This window comes from Oryctolagus cuniculus, chromosome 16 (assembly GCF_964237555.1).
Source record: "Oryctolagus cuniculus chromosome 16, mOryCun1.1, whole genome shotgun sequence".
NCBI lineage: Eukaryota > Metazoa > Chordata > Mammalia > Lagomorpha > Leporidae > Oryctolagus > Oryctolagus cuniculus.
This window is the reverse complement of record NC_091447.1, coordinates 3,193,842-3,215,883: the sequence shown is the minus strand read 5'-3', so window position 1 is coordinate 3,215,883 and position 22,042 is coordinate 3,193,842. Positions and strand designations below refer to the sequence as shown.

Below are 22,042 nucleotides of genomic sequence, written 5' to 3'. Positions count from 1 at the left end.
TGCAGGTCAGTTCTGTCTGACCTTAGAGCCCACGTCTATGACCATGGGGAGGTGCTGCCCTATCCATAACAGTGTCCCCATGTTCATTGCTTTCCTTGGCCTTCCCATTATTTGCTGCTCTTTGTCCAAAAAGGCAACCCTGGCTCTGCCCCTGGGAGGTGTCAGTGTCGTCTTCAGAGTATCCAGAGCCTTGGCATTGGGGCCACTGTGCAGTGAGAGTGGGGAGGGGAGGGCAGGGCCTGGGGAGTTTGCACAGTGCAAATTGTACATACACACTGGGTAAGGAATTAAATTTTATTATAGTATAGGGACAATAAGGTGGAGAAAAGGAACACAATGGGGAGGAGTAAAGAGAAATACAGGATCACGGGGATGGGGAAGGACAGGTGTGGCACTGGGGCTGAAGCAGAAGGGACTGCAGGAGCTGGGGCTGAGGCCGGGGCCAGTGCTGTGTCTGGTGCACCCTGCTCAGTCCCTGGGGACACGGCTGTCCCCCGCGCATCCTTGTGCCAGTGCTCCTCCTTGGAGGGCCAGCACTGCTCCAGCAGGAATGTTGCTTGAAGGTCAGTGGTCTGTTCTGCTCCAGCCGTGAGGTCAGGTGCCGGGCCTGGCCCTTGCCTTGCTTCACTTCCAGCACAGGTGGAGCCGTCCTCAGGCCCCACTGTCCCAGCTGTGAGATGGGCATTTATGGAACCCCTGGGCTCTCTCTGGGCAACGGTTACCAAGTGACTGAGTGGGACCTCAGGTGGTTTGTGCATGCTGGGGAACATCTGTGATGGTAGCTTCAGAGCTGTGAGCATGTTTGACCTCTGCCCCACCACACAGAGCTCATCAGTTTTAGGCAACTGATGCAGGTCTGGGCTGCTGGCGATCCCCAGCCTGCTGTGCTGCTCCAGGGGCGAGGCTGACTGGTCCTGGACCTGGGGGACAAGAGCGAGAATGGCAGGGAAGAGGCAGTCCCAGAGATCCCTCCACAGCCAGCAGCTCTGGGCCTCAGGCTGCCCCCACCTCTGAACTCCAACCTCCCTCCTCCAAGGGTGAAGAGGCCCCATCCCCCCACACCCAGGGCCCATGAGGTCCCAGTGGTGTCCTGGCCAGCAGAGACCTGCCCTGGCTACCAGACTCACCCTGGCCTTTTTCTGTTTTAAGCGCCAGGTACGTCGGGAGTGAGGGTTGGCCCAATGTCCCCACCACTGGGCAAGGCGCCCACAGCAGGGTTTCTTGGGGCCTGGGCTTCGGCATCGCGGGATGCAACAAAGGAACATCTTCTTATGAGACTCTTATCCAAGTGAGCTGGCTTAGACTCAACTCTGGAATGTTGGGGTGGTTGCCGGGGCAGCCAGTTCAATAGGTCATCACCAACATAGTGAGGCCACTTCCTGTGGCTCCTAAGCTCAGCCCCCTCCTCACACAAAATATCCCCAAATTCTCAGTGGGCACTACCTATTCCACTACCCCATGCCATGTGCCCACTGTCCACAGTTGCACCAACACAGGCAGCACCTGCCACAGGGCTGGCCTGGTGGCAGACAGTGTCACCTGGCTCAGACCTGCTCTCTCATCCTTGTACAAGTTTGATCCTGCACAGATCATTGTCCCTCTCTGGACATTCTCAGTCTCTCTTCTTGTCTCTGGGGATCATTCTAGCATCTGCTTGAAGGGATGCCATCAGTGCTGTAGTGCCAAGGAACCCCTAAGCCTGGCATCACCTGTATGATGCAAACACCCTAGGTGTGGGAGATCCCAAGAAGGGCTGGACAAGGAATGGGGCATGCTTAGAGTTCTAGGAAAAGGAGGGGCTTCCCTGGCCTCTCCTGCCACATCTTAGGCACTCCATAGGTCTGGCTGTGGCATAACAGGAAATCTGATTCTCATGCCATGGTTGTCCTTTCTTCTCTCTCTCTCTCTCTCTCTCTCTCTCTTTAAGTTTATTTGAAAGAGTGAAAGAGAGAGAGGGAGAGACACAGAGCATTGTGTTACATCTGTTGGTTCACCCCTCCCCCATAAAAGGTTGTCATTCCAAAGTGAGCCTGGCAGAACTCCATCTGCATCTCTCCCATGGGTTGCAGGAGCCCACATATGGGGACAGTTTTCCACTGCTTTCCCAGTTGTCTGAGCAGGGAGCTGGGATGGAAGTGGGGAACCAGTGCTCAAACTTACACTGAGGTATGGGATGCAGGAGTTGCAGGTGATGACTTAACCTGCTGTTCCATGACACAGGCCCCAGGGAGACAATTTTACCTCCCTGTTTTTCTCTTACTCCTCACAAGTTTGTAATGCTCTTCTTTATGCTCCTTCTGATAGAGGCTGAGCTATAGCCAACACTCCAGCAATGACAATGGTGACCTACGTGGGATGGTTCCTAGCCTAGTGTTGGGGCTTCTGGGCACTGGGAGTTCAGCAGTTGGCAGTGTCAGATTAAAGAATGCCAGGCAGCTTGTGGGTAACACTTGCTGCATCCTGGGTCAAGATGTCCATCACCAAGATCTGAGCAATGGTGGCAGCAGCAGATCCAGGAGCACTTACTCTTGGGGACACTTACTCCACCTTATGGCACTCAGGTGTGGCTTGGGGCCTGGCCATTCTGAGCTGCTGATGCAGAGAGCTGAGAAGTGCATGGTCACCTGCACTCCTGTTTGTCTAGCATCTTACGGGAATCATGGCTGAGTCATTGGGGCAGCTCTGATAAGTGTCAAATACCCCAGACATGATTACCAAAACCGGAAGTTCAGCAACAGATCACAGTTGTGGAGGAGAAAGGGACAGCCTTTCCCAGGATGCCAGAATGCTGGGGTGAGGCTCTCCCCTGGGAGACAGAGGAGTGCAAAGCGAGAGGTCTGAGAAAGCCCTGAGCCTGGTCTCTGGGTTGCTGGGTCTGACCTTCCCTGCTTCACAGCATGGGGCCACTTTCTTCTGGGTTAGAGACCTCTACCTTCTATAGGTAGAAATTGAGAGGGAATTTCATGGTTCACAATGGATGACTCTGATGTTGGGTTCACCTTCCCACCACTTGATGTAAGTCTGGGATTTTATTCTTCTTGCTCCCCCAGTCCCTAGAGGCTTTCATGTTTCACCAGTTTTGTGTACCTTCCCACAGGGGGGAGGGTAGAATATCCTTTCCAAGCTGGAATCTGGACTTAAACCATCCCCCATCCGACTCCTGTAACTCTACAGTGGCCTCTACATCCCAAAGAGGATAAGGGGGTGTGTAAGACAGCAGGCTTCCTGGGACCCTGATGCCCAGGAAAGTCAGGGGTTTCTAACAGCTGCTTCCTATCTCAGAGTGTCCAGACAACCTAAACACTATCAGTCCTGAAGCTAATCCTCTTTATTGGTGGACACTGCCTTCTGTGTTTCGTGAGCCATAACATGGAGAACATCAGCATGGGGGGGGACAGAAAGATGTGGACACAGGCTACTGGCTTGCTTATTGCTCTTCAGTTTATTCCAGGGACCCCAAGAGGATGAGGGACACTGACACAGGTGGGTGACCCGGAAACCACAAAGCGCCCATCCAAATGTTAGCAGCTAAGTTAGAGCCTCGCCCATGTGCCTACAGCAAGCAGGAAGGACACTGGTGAGGAGTGGCAAAGGTGTCCCCAGACGGGAAGGGCTCAGCTCCCCTCAACAGAAGAAGACTGATGGGTTACTAGCTCTGCAGATGGCTCCTCTAGATAAAATCCAAATCCTCTGTGGTGCCCCTGGATACCCTAGAGATAGGACAAGCTGGAGAGAGAGAAGATGGACACTGGAGTCACAAAACGAGCTATTAAAGGAGTTTCAGTGAAAGCAGACACAGAGAGGGGTGGAATGTTTGCCCTGTGTCCTGGTTTTAAAGTTCTGACTCACTGATTCCCTGAGCTTCCCGTCCCACCCTTGGGAAGAGACTGGTTATGAAATCAGATGCTTCTGTTTCTAAGCCAGGATGGAGCAGCAGTGGATGTCTAAGTCATTAAAAGCCTTCTCAGGGTGGGATTTGAAGCAGGAGTTTGGACACTGTGGGGGATACACACATCCTACATGGTGGTGCTTAGATTCCAGTCCTATCTCTACTTTGATTCTAGCTTCTTGTGTATGTACTCCTGGGGAGGCAGCACATGATGGCTCAACTGGTTGGGTCCCTGCCACCCATGTGTCAGACCTCAATTGAGTGCCCAGCCCCAGTAGTGGCATTTCAGGGGTGAATCAGCAGATGTGTGATATCTGTGTCTATGTCAAATAAGTATTGTTTAAAAAAAACTGTAGAGGGAAATTTGATATTTGGTCTGCTTATGATCATCAAAGTGGTATTGGGGTAGGTTTTGGTTTCCAAGATGGCTGGAGTCCCTAAATTTTAGGCATAAGACACATATCACTTGCTGCCCGGAGACCCCAATTGTCTGGAAACCATCCAGTAAGTCCCTAAATATGAATCAGTTAGCCTTTTCCTAGAAATTCATGAAAAGTGCTTAAAGGTCTTTTCCAAATCCTTAACCTGTGTTACAGCAACCATAAAAAGAAATTAGGATTCAGCCCATGTGAATTATCTATGGAAGGCTCTTTCCCAATTGTGCTGGGCCCTTGACCTGCCAAAGGTGGAAAATGAGAACAAGAAAACACAATGAGGGCAGGTAGTGGCTGCTCTCATCTGGTGTGCAAATAAGACCTACTCTCACCTACACAGGTAGAAAGCCTACCCCCTTGATTGTAAACTGAGCTCTCTTCAGGAGCAGTTTAACCCCATCTGGGCAGGACCACACCTGGCCCTGCTAACGACTGACTGTTCTCTTAAACTACCACACGGGATTCCTTTAAGTCTCCACACCTGAGAGCAGAGAAGTTCTGTGTTTCACCTGAACCTTACATGGCTCCTTGGAGAGCCTCTGTCAGACCTCAAACTGCTGCTCTACTGGGCCCCACATATAATGTCAGGAAAGGACGCCTATAAACGCCTGCCCTGTTGCCCATAGCCTCTGGGGGCTACACCCGGTGTCTCAAGTCCTTTGTGGGTGTTGAGTAGGAGAGTCTCTCTCCACCAGCCTGGGCCATGTCCAGGATCATCAAGAAGTAGTTACAGCAGCTTGACTTCCTGCCTTACCCCTCAAGATGGGAGTGAAATGTCTTAGGGGGCATCTTGTAGCCAAATGTGTAGGATTTGGGGGAAGTGGGGAGGGGAGAAATGGACCAGGGGCTGGGAATGTAAACCGCCTAGAGCTTGTTTTCCTGATGTACCCGGGGAGCTGAAATTGTTACATTGAACTCAGAGTGTCTGGACTGCTACAAACCACCACTGAAGCAGCAGCAAGAAGCCAGTTCGAGTCAGATCTTGCAGACCTGAGCTAGGCTTTCCTCATAGCGCGGTCCGGTTCTTCACCAGGGGAGGAGACGGCCGCCATTTTCTGAACTGAGAAAGTATGAAGATTGGCCCGGGCGGAAGCAGGAGGGCCCTCCGGTCTGTGGCTGGCCTTGGCCATGCCCTTCCCCCTGCTACAGAAGCCCAGGCAGACGATGGGGTAGTTTCTTTGGGGGAACCCTTCTTCCCATGGCCTACTTTTCACTAGGTTATGTGGGGACGCCTGAAGCCAGTGGACCCTGGCAGCGGACACCCGGATGTGCGGCCTTCCCAGCGGCCCCGGCGAGGCCCGAATGGTCCACAGCTGCGGGAAACGGTAAGAGGCGGCCGCCATGACGACGGCGTCCTCTCCTCCCCCTGGGACGCCATTTTGGAAACATTTTCTTCATTCAGGCATCCTTGGAGGTATCCGAAACCCTCCCCCTAGATATTTTATTAGAAGTTTCTAACAGCAAAGTCGGCATTTGCAGCCCAAACGCAGGCCTCCTAACTGGGGCACTCCCTCTCCCCTCCCGCACAGCGCCCACAGCTGAGGGGCTGGGATTCAGGCTCCAGGTGGCTTCCAGAGCCGAGTCCGCCACTGCCGCTTGCATGGCCTCAGCACCGCCGTAGATGGGGGCTCTCCCACCCCAACCCTGCTTTGGGGACGGAGGAGGACGCGGTTTTGGACTCCTGAAACCGCTGCTTGCCCGCGGGTCTGCCTAAGGGTCAGGGGCGAGCGGGCTGCGCAAGCTTCAAAAGCAGACGCCCGGCTGGCACCGTGGCTCACTAGGCTAATCCTCCGCCTTGCGGCGGGGGCACACCGGATTCTAGTCCCGGCCGGGGCGCCGGATCCTGTCCCGGTTGCCCCTCTTCCAGGCCAGCTCTCTGCTGTGGCCAGGGAGTGCAGTGGAGGATGGCCCAGGTGCTTGGGCCCTGCACCCCATGGGAGACCAGGAGAAGCACCTGGCTCCTGCCATCGGATCAGCGCGGTGCGCCGGCCATTGGAGGGTGAACCAATGGCAAAAGGAAGACCTTTCTTGTCTCTCTCTCTCTCACTGTCCACTCTGCCTGTCAAAAAAAAAAAAAAAAAAAAGGCCGACGCCCCCTCGCGGTCGAAAGCTGGTGGCGGACGTTGGGCACAGGACCTTTATGTTATGTGCCCAGGGAGCATGGGGTTGCTCTCTTTTGGGCTCCTGGGCGCTCGAAGCCTCTGATGGCATCCCAGACGCGGAAGCCGCCATAGCACCTTTGAGTCTGCAGTGCCCGCACCTGGCACCTGTCCCTGGCCCGCGCTGCCCCCTGGACCACGGGTAAGTGCTGGCCGACCTGCTGGGCTCTTCCTGCACAGTTGTGGTGGGGCAGAGCTGGCTGCCCCTTCCCTCCAGGGATCCCTGGGGCCTTTCTCTCTGCGGGCAGGTATGGATCCCTGAGGGCTGGGAGAGAGGTGGGGTTCTCAGGTGCAACCGGAGGCTGTCTCTCCTGCCAGGTGTGCAGGGAGGAACAAATGCCAGGCTGGCTGTCTGAGGAGGGGGCTGGGTGTAGAATGAGGCCCAGGGAGAGGGTGGGGCAGGGGCTCAGCCTGGATTCCAGAAAAGCTCTGGCGCCTCTCAGCGGCAGGCGGGATTGGGTGGGCGTTGTCTTCTTTAAGGGAAGAGCAGCTGTTCCCAGAGACGTGGGGACATGCAAGCAAAATGGCCTTAGAGGTTCGGAGTGGCAAGGAGGCTAATGGGTGGTCTCCGTCAGACCTTACATTTTACAGTGGGGGAAAAGCAAGGCCGTGGGACGGAGGTTCTTTTTCTGGGTGGGAGCAGAAAGAGGCCTGCACCTGGTGGGCATCTGCCTCCCCCCACTGCAGAGCGGGGGTGATGCGGCCGGGCTGGAAGGCCTCCACGCCCCTCCTCTCTGGGCAATTGGCTGTGCTTGGGAAGGGGCTGAATTAGCCCCTCGGAGGCCCATCTGCTCCAGAGCTTCTCCCTGGGAGGGTGGGGATGAGGGGAGGGGACTACAGTTGGCTCTTTGTTTTTCTTAAAGCAATGGTAGACTTGATATTGAGTGCTGGGCCTGATTGAATAAAGAGACACAGTGAAGTGTATTTCCCTGTATACGTGGGAGACTGTGAAGTCGGTGATGAGCACTGACAGGGTGAGCTGACCGCCCTGATCCGCGGTCAGGCCATTTCGTTCTCTTGGTGGCTCCTGACTGCCCAGGGAGGACGTGGTGTTGACAGTGGGCTTGGTTGAGGCCCTGGCTGCCCCTCAAGGGTGGGTGTCTTGACCACAGCTACTTCTTCCCAAGCATCTTAGATTGAGCCCTCCACCTCCCCATTATGTTACTAAAGGATGGTCTCCTCAGTTTGGATCCTAAATATAAAAATGAACCCTTGGTTTTTTTTTTTCCAAGTAGCCTGGAGCAGTTTAGGGGACAGTGTGCCACAGCACAGCAAATGTACTTGACTTTGGAGCTCCCTTGCTGATCTTTTCTCAGCCATGGCATTGCCCTACTTTCACTTGAAGGGCTCACTTTCCTTTATAAGCAATGAAAGAGGGGGAGCAGGGCTGTGGTTGAACAGCTCATGAAAGGCAGGGAACTGGTTTCCAACAGGGCTCAGTCCATACAAGCTTTCGTTTCTAAGTGTGGCCCTTTTGGTCTTATGGCTGAGGTCACAGTGGACTCAGTGGAGAATCCCAAAGTTTGTGTTGCTAGCAACAGACATCTTTCTGTTTGTCATCTGGTAGGTATGAATTGGTTCTTAGGTTCTCCAAGGCCTGTTCAAACGTGAAGGTGTTTGCTTCTTATAGGTTCCTGGTTACAACTTGTGGTTTCAGTCGCATCTGAGTTGAAGTCTTGGCCCAGACATTTGCTAGCTGAGGTGTTGTTGGCAGGACGTTTTACCATCCATCCAGGTGAGTGGTCTTTTATTTGAGGATAAAAGTGGGGGTGTGAGCATTGTGTTTTGTGGTTGGGACATCAGAGTATCAGAGTGCCTGGGTTTAGTGCCTGTCACCTTCTTGCTAATACAGATCCTGGGGGGTTAAGGCTCAAATGCTTGGGTTACTGCCACCTGTCAGGGAGATACGGGGTGAGTTCCTGGTTCTTGGCTTCTGCCTCGGGCCATTGCAGATGTGGGGGGTGGAGCAGTGAATGAATGAGAAACTGAACTCAAACACGCGGAATGTTCCTTTGCTGGGGTATTCATCTAATGGTTTCCAGTGACTGAGGACTGAATGCTGGCATTTTCTGGTTTGCCTATTTCCCTGATGGTTGGTTTTAGACTATAGGCACAAGACAAAGGGAAGACAGACTACAAACTATGAACTCAGTAGCTAGAGCTGGTTTATTCAGAGACAGACCTGAGAAGGGCCCCCTACCAGCGAGGGTTGGGAGCATGTTCTGGTAGAGACTAGGGGCTTATCTATCCTGGGCTACTTTTGGTTCAGGGTGGACAGGGATTAGGCAGAGCTGAGCTGGTTTGCCCTGGCCTTTTCAAACTTCTAGAGGGTTGGGGCTAATGGCTGAACTCTTGAGATAGTGGTGTGGCTGTAGGAAAGCATCACTTCTGCCCATCATGTTGCTCAAGGTCCTGCATTCTGACTCTCAGGATAGATAGAAAGATGGGTGTGGTATCCTATTGGCCACTTCCTGCTGATGCAGGACTGTAGTCCAGTTTTACTGGAGAAGAAGAGCAGTCTTGTGATGTTCCTGCAGGATGTCTTGGGATACAGCAGTCACTCGTTCCTGTGAGCACTTTTGAAATATAATTATGTATCACAAGAGTAAAAACACTGTGATTATGAAGAAAAAAGGAGATGGTAGAAAAATTACCCAGAATGTCAAAGATGGCCAAAATGTGACAAGGGTCTTGTTGTAATGCATTCTTACATTTAATTAGCATGCTTTTTTTTAATGTGTTCAGTAGCATCTCTCACAGCACCTGACTCCCTGGTGTACAAGCCACACTCTTTACCCAAAGAGGCAAAGTCCTCCTTTTTTGGAGGTGAGGAAGTCTAAATCCTCAGTGATTTCAAAGGACCACTGCTGACAAGAATCTACCTGGTCTTGGAAGTGAGACAGTTGTGGTGCTGGGTCATTTATGTTTGCTTTGAGAGTGAGAGAAAATTCTTTGTATTTCTTTGTCTTGTCCCCTGAAATTTCCAGTCTTGCTGCTCTTGGCCCAATTCCTGGCAGAAAACACCCAATGAGAATAGCAAGGGGAGCTAATTCCAAGTCACTCTTGACATGGTGGGTTAGAGGGATGGGACACCAAGTCTGGTTGAGAGTATAGGACAAAGGGTGAAATAGGAATGTGAGAGGACTCGTTCCTGTCCAGTTCATGGGAAGACATTTGTACACCTGGATGCCACAGAGTAAGAACTCTCCTATTTATGGTCCCACGTGTGCTCACCAACGCATCCTTGGGCTGGGTCCTGACAGTGATGGTTCAGTTAGAGTGGTAGTATTTGCCTTTGTGGCTAATTTCACTAACTTGTGGGAGTGGTGGAAGGAAGTGGAGGAAAGGAGGGAGGCTGGGAGAGTAATTGTCCAGCTGCAGAGCACATGGGACAATGATCCTACTTTATGACAAAAGGGAAGAGAACACATAGGATGCATTTAAGGGCTTGACCTATCAGCGAGACCCCAGAGAAAATGCCATTGATAGGTGTGTAAGGTTGGTTCAATTCTTCCTGTTTTGGGGAAAGTACAGGGTATCCCTTCAGTCCTGTGGCCTTTGTCCAGACTGCCTGGGAGGTGGGAGGAGAGTGTACAGATCCCGGATGAAGCGATAGTGGGGTTATGTTCAAAGAAGAGATGAGAGAAAGCATTGATAAGAGCTGTGTAGAGGCTTTGGGAGGATGTGAGGTATATAGATTTGGGGACCACAAAACGGGGGCAGGCTAGAAGCAGCAGACCGTAGTAAAGCATGCAACCCAGAAGAGAGAAGAGGGCTCAGAGACGTCCTTTGCTATGAGTCATTCAGTTGGATCAGTTTCTGACAAAGTCTAGAGCTAATATCACAACAAAAGATAGCAACAGGGTACAGTGCATTACAGTAAGAGATGTAAACAGAGGATAAAAAGGGGTGTCTGAGTAGGATGAAGTCCTAGAGATTGCCCTGGAGCTGAGGGTCCAGGAGTTGGAAGAGTGGTCTGGTAGAGTTGAAGACCACTGCCTTTCTTTTAGAATTACTTGGAGGAGTCTGTAGAAGTGGCAGGGGTGTGCGGAGATGGTTCTTGCAGTAGTTGGGGGAGCTGTGTCCACCTGAGAGTTGTGGGACCTGTTGAGTAGGGTGTGCAGTAGAGGTGTTACTAATTGTAATGGAGCGAATGTATAGTGTGGGTGTCTCCTGAGTTTAGCAGTGGTCATTTCGACAGGGCTTAAGGGTGACATGTCGGTGCACAAGGAAGAAGGAACACATGGACACAACACTGTCTTTCCGGTGAAAGGCTTTTTATTGCTCACTCCAATTCACACTAGGGCTTTCCCACTGCATACCAATCTCTATAGTTATGTTCATTACTCCACAGATCATAACACACACCTAGCATCAAAGCAGTCTCAAAGGCAAAACAACTGTAATAAGTACAGCAAAGCATATAACGTTATTCTTAATCATAGGGTCGAGGCACATTCCTTCCTATTACATATGGCTAATATCATTATGAATGCTGTGTTCTCAGGGTTCCTATCACGGTCACGAAAAGTGAAAGTTCAAAGTCGAGAGTCTCATTACCACTCAGAGAGATGGATCTCAGAACAGTCACTTACAGGCAGGAAGTTGTGGGATGGCTGTCACTCTGGGCAGTAGGCTCAGAGTTCCCAGGGGGATGACAAGGCAAGGAGTTGGAGAGGTCCCCTGCTGAGAGGTCTGGTCCAGCTGTGTGGTCAGGTCAGGCAGCAGGCTGATAAGGGGTCCAGGCGAGGCACTGGCTCCACTGGAGTTTGGTCCTGTAGTCGCTTTGTGTCGCTTAGCAAGGGGCTAGCGAGCTGGCTCTTCAGTTCCAAGTGTGAGGAGATCCGGAGGTTCACACGCACTGGGCCCTTGATCGGTTGTTGCCTTGTGCCGTTACAGATCCATCTATAATGGGCTGCCTCTTCAGCTCTGAATGTGTGGAGATCTAGAGGTTCACAGACACCGGGACCATGATCCTTTTATCCTTGTCACTCTGAAGGGGGAGTCTCCAGGAGGAGTCCAGGTGTCACCAATCAGTTGTGCTCCCTCTCGGAGTATCCCAGGGTGCCACCAATCCATTGTTTAGGACAGTGTATCTGGAGTATTCCTTGGGTGCATCCAATCCCTGTGTGAGTAGGAAGGTAACTTGAGGTTATCATCTATAGCATACAGACTGCCCAGGGAAGTCTGTTCAGTCTGATTAGGAGCATCTTTCTGGCAAGCGCTGAGCTTGACATAAGTGATGTCATCAGCTTCTGGCTTAGCATAAGTAACTCCATTTTTATTTCTTATTTTTGCTTCTTTGTGGGAAGCAGTGAGCTATAACTCTTTTTTGGGGCTACCAGTGGATTTCTCCATGGTCCACAGCCTTTTAATCATTGGGTGGGCAGTGATCTGTGACTCATTTTTAGGAGTCCTGTGGGATTCCCCACAGTGGTAGTCCATAGCACTTCATTAGAGTCTGTTGCATTTCTGTGTGAGTGCTTGCCTCAGGGCCAGGCCATGCTAAGGGCTGTGCTGTTGTTTGCTGTGGATGTTTTGCCTGAATGGATAAGTGAGGCAGAAGGAGGTAGCAGGGCCTCTGGGAACAGCAAGCCTGGTGTTGGGGAGAGGAAGAGGAGGGGTCTCTGTTGAAGGGTGGGAGTACTCATCGGGGAAGTAGTCAGTCTGGATAGGAGCACAGGGCCATACAGGGGTGGCCTTGGGAGCTGGGCTGAAGGGGTCCACCCAGCATGCAGGGAGCCCTAGCAGGGGTCAGAAGGCAGTGAGTGCAGTAGGACGCTGGTCAGGTGTGTGTGAGTGGGGAGCAGGGCTTCACTTGTGAGCCTTGGCTCAGAATCTTCCCCCTTCAGACCTCAGACTCTTTCCCATCTCACCAGGACGGTCACTCCCCAGCCTCCACTGTGGTCCCTGCCTCCAGCCCACAGCAGGAGATTTGGGGGCCACCACCTAATAACTTGTGGGTTCTGGGTAACCAGGCTCAGTTCCTGTAGAAAGCAAGCCTCCAGGGGAGTGGAGCTGCATCTCATGTGTGGACACTCAGGGCTGCTGCCTCCTGAGTCTCTCACTGTTGTCCTGTGGGCCATTTGGCATCTTTGGCCTGGGCGTGGAGACACGGGAATGATCTGAATGTGCAGGGTTTGTGGAGAGAATGATTGGCAGAATAGACCCCAGTGTTTGGCCTTTGTCCACCTGCTGCATTACTCAGGGAAGGGCAGGTGTTGATGTTAAAGTACAGGGTGCACTTGGAGGAGCTAGGCCATGGAGGGAGCCTGCTGAGAAGGCAGGGTTGGGCGTGTAGAAGGGGCAGGGGGTGAGTGCCGGGTGTGCATTGTGTTACCAATGCCCGGCTTCCTCCCGTAGGGTTCTCCCTGAAGGGGTAACAAGAACATGGCTGCACTGCCCCTGCGCTCTGTGATTTTACATTTCCTTTTGTTGTGCTGAGAACACTGCATGAGAGATCTGTCCTCTGAGGGTTCTCTCCATTTTTAGAATTTATAATCTTATTAAAAAAAGATTTGTTTATTTTTTGAAAGTCATAGTTCCAGAAAGGGGGGAGAGACAGAGGGAGAGATCTTCCATCGGTTGCTCATTCCACAGATGGTGGCAGTGGCCTCCCTGGTCCAGGCTGAAGCCAGGAACTTCTGCCCAGTACCCTGTGTTTGTTGCAGGGGTCCAGGTACTTGGGCCATCTTCCTCTGCTTTTCCCAGACCATTTTCAGGGACCTGGATTGGAATTGGAGCAGCCAGGGCAGGAACTGGTGCCCACATGAGATGTGAGGGTTTGCAGGCTGTGGCTTTATCCACTACAGCACAACATGGGCCCATCTCTAGAACTTCTTCATCTCCCAGCCTCCTGCTTTTGCTGGACCCTGGAAGGAAGTCTTTGTTGTGTAAGACGACTGCCTCAGTCGCCTGAGCACTGGTGTTGGTTGAGTGTCCCCAGTGTGCTTTCCACGGTTGTTTTGCCAGCATGGGAGGATGGATTGCATTTGGGATTCTCTGGGAAGATTATCCAGGGTGATCTCATACCTGTGAAGGAGTGAAGTGAACGAAGGGTTAAGTCAGTCAGGCATGCAGTGAATCCTCATTTGTCCGGTGGACACCTCTAGAACATTTTGGGGGGAAAAATGACCTGATCCTTTGCAGTATTCTTAAACTCTGTGTGTGTGTGTGTAGTGATTTTTCATCTCTGTAATAGGGAAAGCGTTTATAAAGGGGCATGTATTTTTATATAAATAGATTCAAAGGTGCCCAAGTTAAGGATTGTGTATTTGTATGCAATTTATATTTAGAATGTATCTGTTGCAACTTATGTGGTTAACATTACCCATAGATGGGGCCGGCACTGTGGCACAGAGGGTTAAAGCCTTGGCCTGCAGTGCCTGCATCCCATATGGGTGTTCCACTTCCAATCCAGCTCCCTGCTAATGTGCCTGGGACAGGCAGCAGAGGATGGCAGAAGTCATTGGGCCTCTGCACCCATGTGGGAAACCTGGAGGATGCTCCTGGCTTCGGATTGGCTCAGCTCTGGCCATTGCAGCCATTTGGGGAGTGACCCAGTGGGAAGACCTCTCTCTCTTGGCCTTTGCCTCTCTTTGTAACTCTTTCAAATAAACAAAAATAAATCTTTAAAAAAATATTACCCATAGGAAAAAAGAAAAGTGGAAGCTCATTTCACCAGTGCACCTAGTAGTTTTGCATTCTTGGTCAGCCTACGAAGTAAACTGGAGACTGTCAAGGTACAGAGGGTTAAGCCTCCCCTTGGCAACCCCATTTCTTATCAGGGTGCTGGTTAAGACCTGGCTACCCTGCTTCTGATCCAGTTCCTCTTGAATGCACAGAGAGGCAGCAGACCTGCCCTGTGCCTCTGACACCCATGTGGGAGATGGAGTTTTTGGCTCACTTAATGGGAGACTTCTCTCTGTGTCTCTCTCTACCTTTCAAGTAGGTGAAAATAAGCAGACATTTCTTTGACTGTATTTTATCTTATTTTTTGGAGGCTTGCAGTTTTATTAAGCAAAAGAAGGAGGCAAGCTAAACTGAAAGGCGGCGTCTCCATTCCAGGGGCGCCTGAGTGTGCTAGGCATCCTGAGCCACACGTAGGGTTGCGGGTGGCCTCCATGCCATCCTGCGAGCATATAAGTGCCCTGACATCCTGGCCCAGCTGCTGTGTGTCCTCCCTCAGCTTGTACGGCTCATGGGGATCAAGGAGAGCAGACAGAGGGCTGAGTAGTGCACAGGCCGAGCAAGCCAGGCTGGGATTCTGACTTGAGACAGGATGGTGAGAGTTGTCCAGCCACGGGAATGTTCTTAATGTAGCTAAGCTGTGTGCTCTAAATTTAGGTGTTTTCTGGACTCTGCTCAATTAAAGGAAGCGAACAGGTGTTGTACCAGGCCTGGCCCACAGGTGCTGGGATACTGACATCTGGGTCCATCTCTGTGCCTACAGACACTCATAGGTCTGCTGAGCATCCTGGAGACGCCTGTCCAGGACCTGGGGCCTGCGGATCTGTCGCCACTGTCACTTCTGCTCCAGTCTCATTTCTCTGCCCCCTGAGCCTTGCTGTCTCACGTTGTGGCTCCCTGCCTGGAGGGCACAGCTTTGGATCTTCTTGGTGACAGCCTGAAAGGGGCTGAGTGTCGGGGAACGGGACAGCCTGGCCAGCTGTGCCCCTCCCGACATGTACAAGCACAAGAAGTTTAGTGCTGGGCTTTTTCCACCCTGCCCGTTGCTAATTGCAAGATCCTGTTTTGACTTTAAGCATCCTGTTATTGCATGTTTCCCACACTTACTCTTGCTGAGTTGGTAACATGTTTTCCGTGAATCATATATAAATAGGTGGACCGTGGGCGGGAGTGATGAATGAATGCTGGTAACAGGCAGGAGCTGTGAATGAACGCCAGTAATAAGCGGGAGTGGTGAATGAAGGAGTTGTGAATGAATGCCGGTAACAGGGTGGGATATATAAGAGGGTTGGAGGAGGCGAAGATGGCGGGTGTTCGCAACATGTAATGCGAGTCTGCTGAAAAATAAAGTTGAAGCTGAAAAGCCGATAAACGTGTCTGGTGTCTCCGAGGTCTCGCCGGCGTTAACCTATCCGGAAGGTGTATGCCTGCAACTGGTGCCGTGACTCGGATCGCTGCGATGCGGAAAGAAGGTAAGAAAAAAAAAGTCTATAGACGGGAGTCTAGGGGAAAAAGCCTAGGAATACCGCGGTACAATGGGGAACACACAGTCCACCACGAAAATGCACCTATTGATTAGCCGCCTTTTAAAGGCAATGGGGACGCCCGTAAAGAGTGTAGCTGTGTGCAATTTTATGAGGATACTATATAAAACTTGTCCTTGGTTTGTTGAAGAAGGAGATTTATCACAGGTTCGGTGGAGACGGGTGGGATGTGAATTGCGAAATGCTGGAGTCAAGGAGGGAGTGATCCGCTTGTGTTATCTGATAGATACTGCTTTACAGTCGGAGGATGACCAGATCGGGGAACTCTTAGATGAAGGCTCCGAACTACTGGAGGAGCTCAGCGAAGACTCCCATGATAGTAGCGAAAAAGGAGATAGTATAGAGGAACAAAGGATGGAAGCAAGCGGAGGAGCCCGACCAAAAGCGAAACTTCCGCAGACGCTGGGATCGCTTCCACTATACCCGGAGTTGCCCTTAATGCCCTCCGCTTCTCCTTACGAACCACCCCGTCATCCTATGCGCTGTTGCTGTTTTGCCGGCAATGCTTCCAGCGAGATGAGGCCCATAGTTTTAGAGTCTGGGCCGGAGAAACAGACTAGAAGGCAAATGCTTGAAAACGAAAGTGCTCGTAATGACGATGAAGCCGCTTTTTTTTATAAATACTGGGGATTCAACTCCCCACCCACCGCGGCGCCTGAAACCAAATTGGGCAGAGTTCTTTAACCCCCATCAGATCTTTCCAGTGACCGAAGACCGCCAAGGAAATCGCGGGTGGACTCCGGTCGACTTCACAGCATTAAAAGAGTTGCAAAAGGCAGTGACTCTCTACGGGCCACATGCTAACTTCACCAAAGCTATCCTAGGAACCTTAGGCACTCAGGGCCTAGTCCCTGAAGATTGGAGAAATGTCTGCAAGGCAGTCCTTTCAGGGGGAGATTATCTCTTATGGTCAGCTGCTTATAGGGAACTAGCTCGTACTCAGGTGGCGCAAAACCGAGCTGATGGGCAACCTGCCTGGAATGAGGACATGTTAAACGGAGAGGTAGCATTCCATGCAGAAGCGGTGCAAGCTCGGTGTCCCCGGGAGTTATTACAACAAATAAGAGATATAGCCTTGAGGGCCTGGAAGGTAGTGCAAAAAAAAAGGGGAAGTTAAACACAGTTTGACTAAGATAATACAAGGACCGACCGAGCCTTATGCAGATTTTATTAACTGCCTTTATGAAGCTGCAGGCAATCTGTTCGAGTCTTCTGAAGAGGCCGCACCCTTGCTGAGATGACTGGCATATGAAAATGCTAATAAGACATGTCGCTCCGCGCTAAGGCCTTGGCAACATAAGGACATCCCTACCTTTATGAAAATTTGCAGAGATGTCATGGATGATGTTGCCTCTGGAGCTCATGCTGCTATGGCAATGGCTAAGGCCAATAGAGCAAGTGACCGCAAATGTTTCGCTTGCGGCCAACCCGGACATGTAAAAAAGGAATGTAGACAACATAAGCCCAACAAACGACAGCCAGGATTATGCCCTAAATGTGGGAAAGGTAATCATTGGGCCAGTGATTGTTATTCTAAGACTGATAGAGCAGGAAACCCCATTCCCCAAGAGACAAAAAACGGGAGAGGGGCCCCAGCACACCAGGGCCCGAAGCAAAATTGGGTGCGCCAGCAATCAAAAAAGGGGGATCAGGAACAGTAAGCTGTTTCGAATTGCGGCCAGCGGAGTCTCAAATATTAACTCCAGCTATGGGTCCTCAAATCATTGATGTAGTCCCTACTAAAAATTCTCTTCCCAATACTCGCTTCGGACTAGTGATTGGACGAGCCACTAATTTTCAGCGCGGACTCCAAATTCAGCCAGCAATAGTAACTTTCCCCACATGCAAACCTAAAGTTATCGTTCAAGCCACCTTAGGTGCAGCTATTGTAGATAATGACAGACCCCTAGCACAACTACTATGCTGGGAAAAAATTAGAGATCAGAGAGCTAAACAAGGAAGTAATTTTGCAGCACTCTCCTTATCATTGGAAAACAGACCACTTTGGCCTCTTGTCATTCAGGGAAAAACAATACAAGGCTTGTTAGATACTGGGGCTGATGTAAATATTATAGCCGCAGATGACTGGCCTCCCTCCTGGCCAACACAAGAGTCAGAGAATACACTGGTAGGGTTGGGTACTACCCATGCTCCACCTAGGAGTGCCAGCATCCTCACTTGGACTGACAATGAAGGCCATTCTGGACAGTTCCAACCATATATCTGTAAGCTGCCAGTTACCCTGTGGGGACGAGACGTCCTACAGGAACTAAGACTTACCTTGACTAATGAAAAGGGAAAACAACAAGGATCACAGGCTGCGTGGAACATCATGACGCGAATGGGATATAAAGGTGGAGGCCTGGGAGCTAGGGAACAGGGTATTACAATGCCCATTAGTCCAAAAGGAGAAAAGGACAGGCATGGACTGGGTTTCCAGGAGGGGCCACCGCACTGCAGCCAATCCCTATAACTTGGCTCTCCTCTAAGCCAGTGTGGATTTCGCAGTGGCCCCTTACAGAAGAAAAATTGGCTGCTGTAAAAACCTTAGTAGAGGAACAATTAGGGGCAGGACATCTTCAGCCATCTACTTCTCCTTGGAATACTCCTATCTTTGTGATTAAAAAGAAATCAGGTAAATATCGCCTACTTCATGATTTAAGAGCTATAAATAAACAAATGCAACCTATGGGGGCCACTCAACCTGGCCTCCCCATTTTAACCATGCTAATCCCATTCCCAAAGCACCCATAGCTTTTACTGATGGAGCAAAAGGAGGTACCGGGGTGGCTATTTTACAAGGTCAGGTGCATCATGCAGTTACTGCATCTCCCTCACCTCAACATGCAGAGCTAGCTGTAGTGGCTAAGTTATTAAATATGGTTGAGGGTCCTCTTAATATCGTTTCTGATAGCTTATATGTTGTTAATGCTGTTAAGAGGCTAGGCTCCCCTTCGTTAATATCCAAAAGTTCTACAGTGTTTCCTTATTTTGAGCTTGTTCAGCACGCTTTATTTAGGAGATCAGATCCCATTTTTATCACCCATATTAGAGCACATACCTCCCTGCCAGGTCCTCTCACCGCGGGAAATGCCCTTGCCGATCAACATTCCCGCTTCCTTTTAGCTTGCACTGCCATGGAACAGGCAACAGAATATCACAAACTTTGGCATGTTAATAGTAAGACCTTAAGTATGAGGTTTAATATCCCTATTCGTAAAGCTAAATCTATTGTCCAAAATTGCGAAAAATGTGTTATTCATCAGCCTGTTACTATGCCCACTGGAGCTAATCCCCGGGGCCTTTATCCATGTCACATTTGGCAAATGGATGTAACGCATATCCCTGCCTTTGGCAAGCTATCCTGTGTCCATGTTACGGTGGATACTGACTCAGGAGTAGTTATGGCTACCGCCGCCGCCAAAGAGTCCACTTCCCATGTAATGCAACATATGTTACAATGTTTTGCTTCTTGGGGAATTCCTAATATAATAAAAACTGATAATGGACCTGCTTATACTTCTAAGGCTTTTGCTGAGTTTTTAGCAACTTTTCATATCTCTCATTTAACCGGCATCCCATATAACCCTACTGGACAAGCCGTTGTGGAATGCACTAATCTGTATCTGAAAAACTTTGTATTAAAACAAAAAGGGGGAATAGGGGCACTATCCCTTTCCCCTAAAGACATTCTCAACCTCGCCTTACTTACCATAAATTTTTTAAATAAAAAAGCTGATGGTCTCACCCCGGCAGAACGTCATGTAATCTTGGAACAGACCCCCAACAGTAATAAACCCCATGAACCGACAGAAGCTCAGCCACATGTTAGAAAAATGATTATGTGGAAAGACCCACAAGATAACAAATGGAAAGGCCCATACCCATTAATAAGAAGGGTACGAGGCGCTGTTTGTTTTCTCCCACAGGAAGAAAAAAATCCAATCTGGACTCCAGAAAGACGGACAAGAACAATAGAGTGGCAAGATGATCGTGATCCTACTCCTACTAATAATGACGCCACTGTCACCAACGATGGCCAAGCTGGATGAGTATTGGGGTCTCTTGAGAGCCCTACCTCTCCCTCTCCAGTTGTGTATTTGCCTGGGAAGGACTTCTCTATGGCTGTTCAACACAGGAGAGACTTTGGAGTCACCATGGTCATCGTTGCAGTAATTGCGGCGTTATCAGCTTTTAGGCCGCTATTGGCATGGCCGTGAGCCAAACCTCCACACTGGCCATACTTGATAGCATCACAAGATCTACCACCCAGGCACTTGATGATATACTGCTATTCAGCTGTTAATGAATGGATTTATTGCAAGATTAGGCCTGGTTGGCATACCCTGTGTTATTCGATCTACTGCAGTTTGTGTTACCACCTACCCCTACAACCACTTTTCATTTGCCGCTAATCAGTCCCATCTTTTGGGTAGCATGTTAAATGGTAGTTGGAATCCAATTAAACAATGGGCCACTATTATAGGGTTGGCTCTTATTGTGCTTATTTTTTTTTCTTTTTTTTTATCTTTTATTTAATGAATATAAATTTCCAAAGTATGACTCATGGGTTACAATGGCTCCCCCCCCCATACCGTCCCTCCCACCCACAACCCTCCCCTTTCCCACTCCCTCTCCCCTTCCATTCACATCAAGATTCATTTTCGATTATCTTAATACACAGAAGATCAGCTTAGTATACCTTAAGTAAGGATTTCAACAGTTTGCTCCCACACAGAAACATAAAGTGAAAAATAATAGATGATTTTTTTTTAAATGATGATGAAATCAGATCAGACCTATTGCCATGTTTAATCCCAGTGAGAGTCAAGTTGGGAATTGATAATTTTTTTTTTTTTACAGAAGATCAGTTTAGTGTACATTAAGTAAAGATTTCAATCGTTTGCACCCCCATAGAAACACAAAGTGAAATATACTGTTTGAGTACTCGTTATAGCATTAAGCCTCAGTGTACAGCACATTAAGGACAGAGATCCTACATGAGGAGTAAGTGCACAGTGACTACTGTTGTTGACTTTACAAATTGACACTCCTGTTTATGGCATCAGTAATCTCCCTATGCACCAGTCATGAGTTTCCAAGGCTATGGAAGCCCCTTGAGTTCTCCGACTCTTATCTTGTTTAGACACGGTCATAGTCAAAGTGGAGGTTCTCTCCTCCCTTCAGAGAAAGGCACCTCCCTCTTTGAAGACCTGTTCTTTCCACTGGGATCTCACTCACAGAGATCTTTTTGCCAGAGTGTCTTGGCTTTCCATGCCTGAAATACTCTCATGGGCTTTTCAGCCAGATCCGAGTGCCTTTAGGGCTGATTCTGAGGCCAGAGTGCTATTTAGGACATCCGCCATTCTATGAGTCTGCTGAGTATCTCACTTCCCATGTTGGATCACTCTCCCCTTTATTTATTCTATCGGTTAGTGTTAGCAGATACTAGACTTGTTTATGTGCTCCCTTTGACTCTTAGTCCTTTCATTATGATCAATTGTGAACTGAAATTGATCACTTGGAATAGTGAGATGGCATTGGCACATGCCACCTTGATGGGATTGAATTGGAATCCCCTGGTATGTTTCCAACTCTACCAATTGGGGCAAGTCAGCCCGAGCATGCCCCAAATTATACATCTCTTCCCTCTCTTATTCCCACTCTTATGTTTAACAGGGATCACATTTCAGTTAATTTTCAACAATTAAGAATAACTGTGTGATAATTACAGAATTAAACCAGTCATATTAAGTAGAACAGACAAAAAAAATACTATGAGGGATAATGTATTAAGTTGTCCATTAGCAGTCAGGGCTATGCTGATCAAGTCACCATTTCTCATAGTGTCCATTTCACTTCAGGAGGTTTCCTTTTTGGTGTTCAGTCAGTTGTCACCGATCAGGGAGAACATATGGTATTTGTCCCTTTGGGACTGGCTTACTTCACTCAGCATGATGTGTTCCAGATTCCTCCATTTTGTTGCAAATGACTGGATTTCGTTGTTTCTTACTGCGGTATAGTATTCTAAAGAATACATATCCCATAATTTCTTTATCCAGTCTACCATTGATGGGCATTTAGGTTGGTTCCAGGTCTTGGCTATTGTGAATTGTGCTGCAATAAACATTAGGGTGCAGACCGCTTTTTTGTTTGCCAATTTAATATCCTTTGGGTAAATTCCAAGGAGTGGGATGGCTGGGTCGAACGGTAGGGTTATCTTCAGGTTTCTGAGGAATCTCCAGACTGACTTCCATAGTGGCTTGACCAGTTTGCATTCCCACCAACAGTGGGTTAGTGTCCCTTTTTCCCCACATCCTCGCCAGC

General features: G+C 49.7%; 1 long non-coding RNA gene across 1 annotated transcript; it reads right to left on the bottom strand.

Annotated features, from left to right (window-relative positions):
* Window positions 1–280: 280 nt before the first annotated feature.
* On the bottom strand, window positions 281–1,886 carry LOC127486985 (uncharacterized). Its single transcript, XR_011382939.1, has 2 exons — window positions 1,128–1,886; window positions 281–920 (listed from the first exon to the last, which is right to left on the bottom strand). It is a non-coding gene; the product is annotated as an uncharacterized lncRNA (long non-coding RNA).
* Window positions 1,887–22,042: the final 20,156 nt, after the last annotated feature.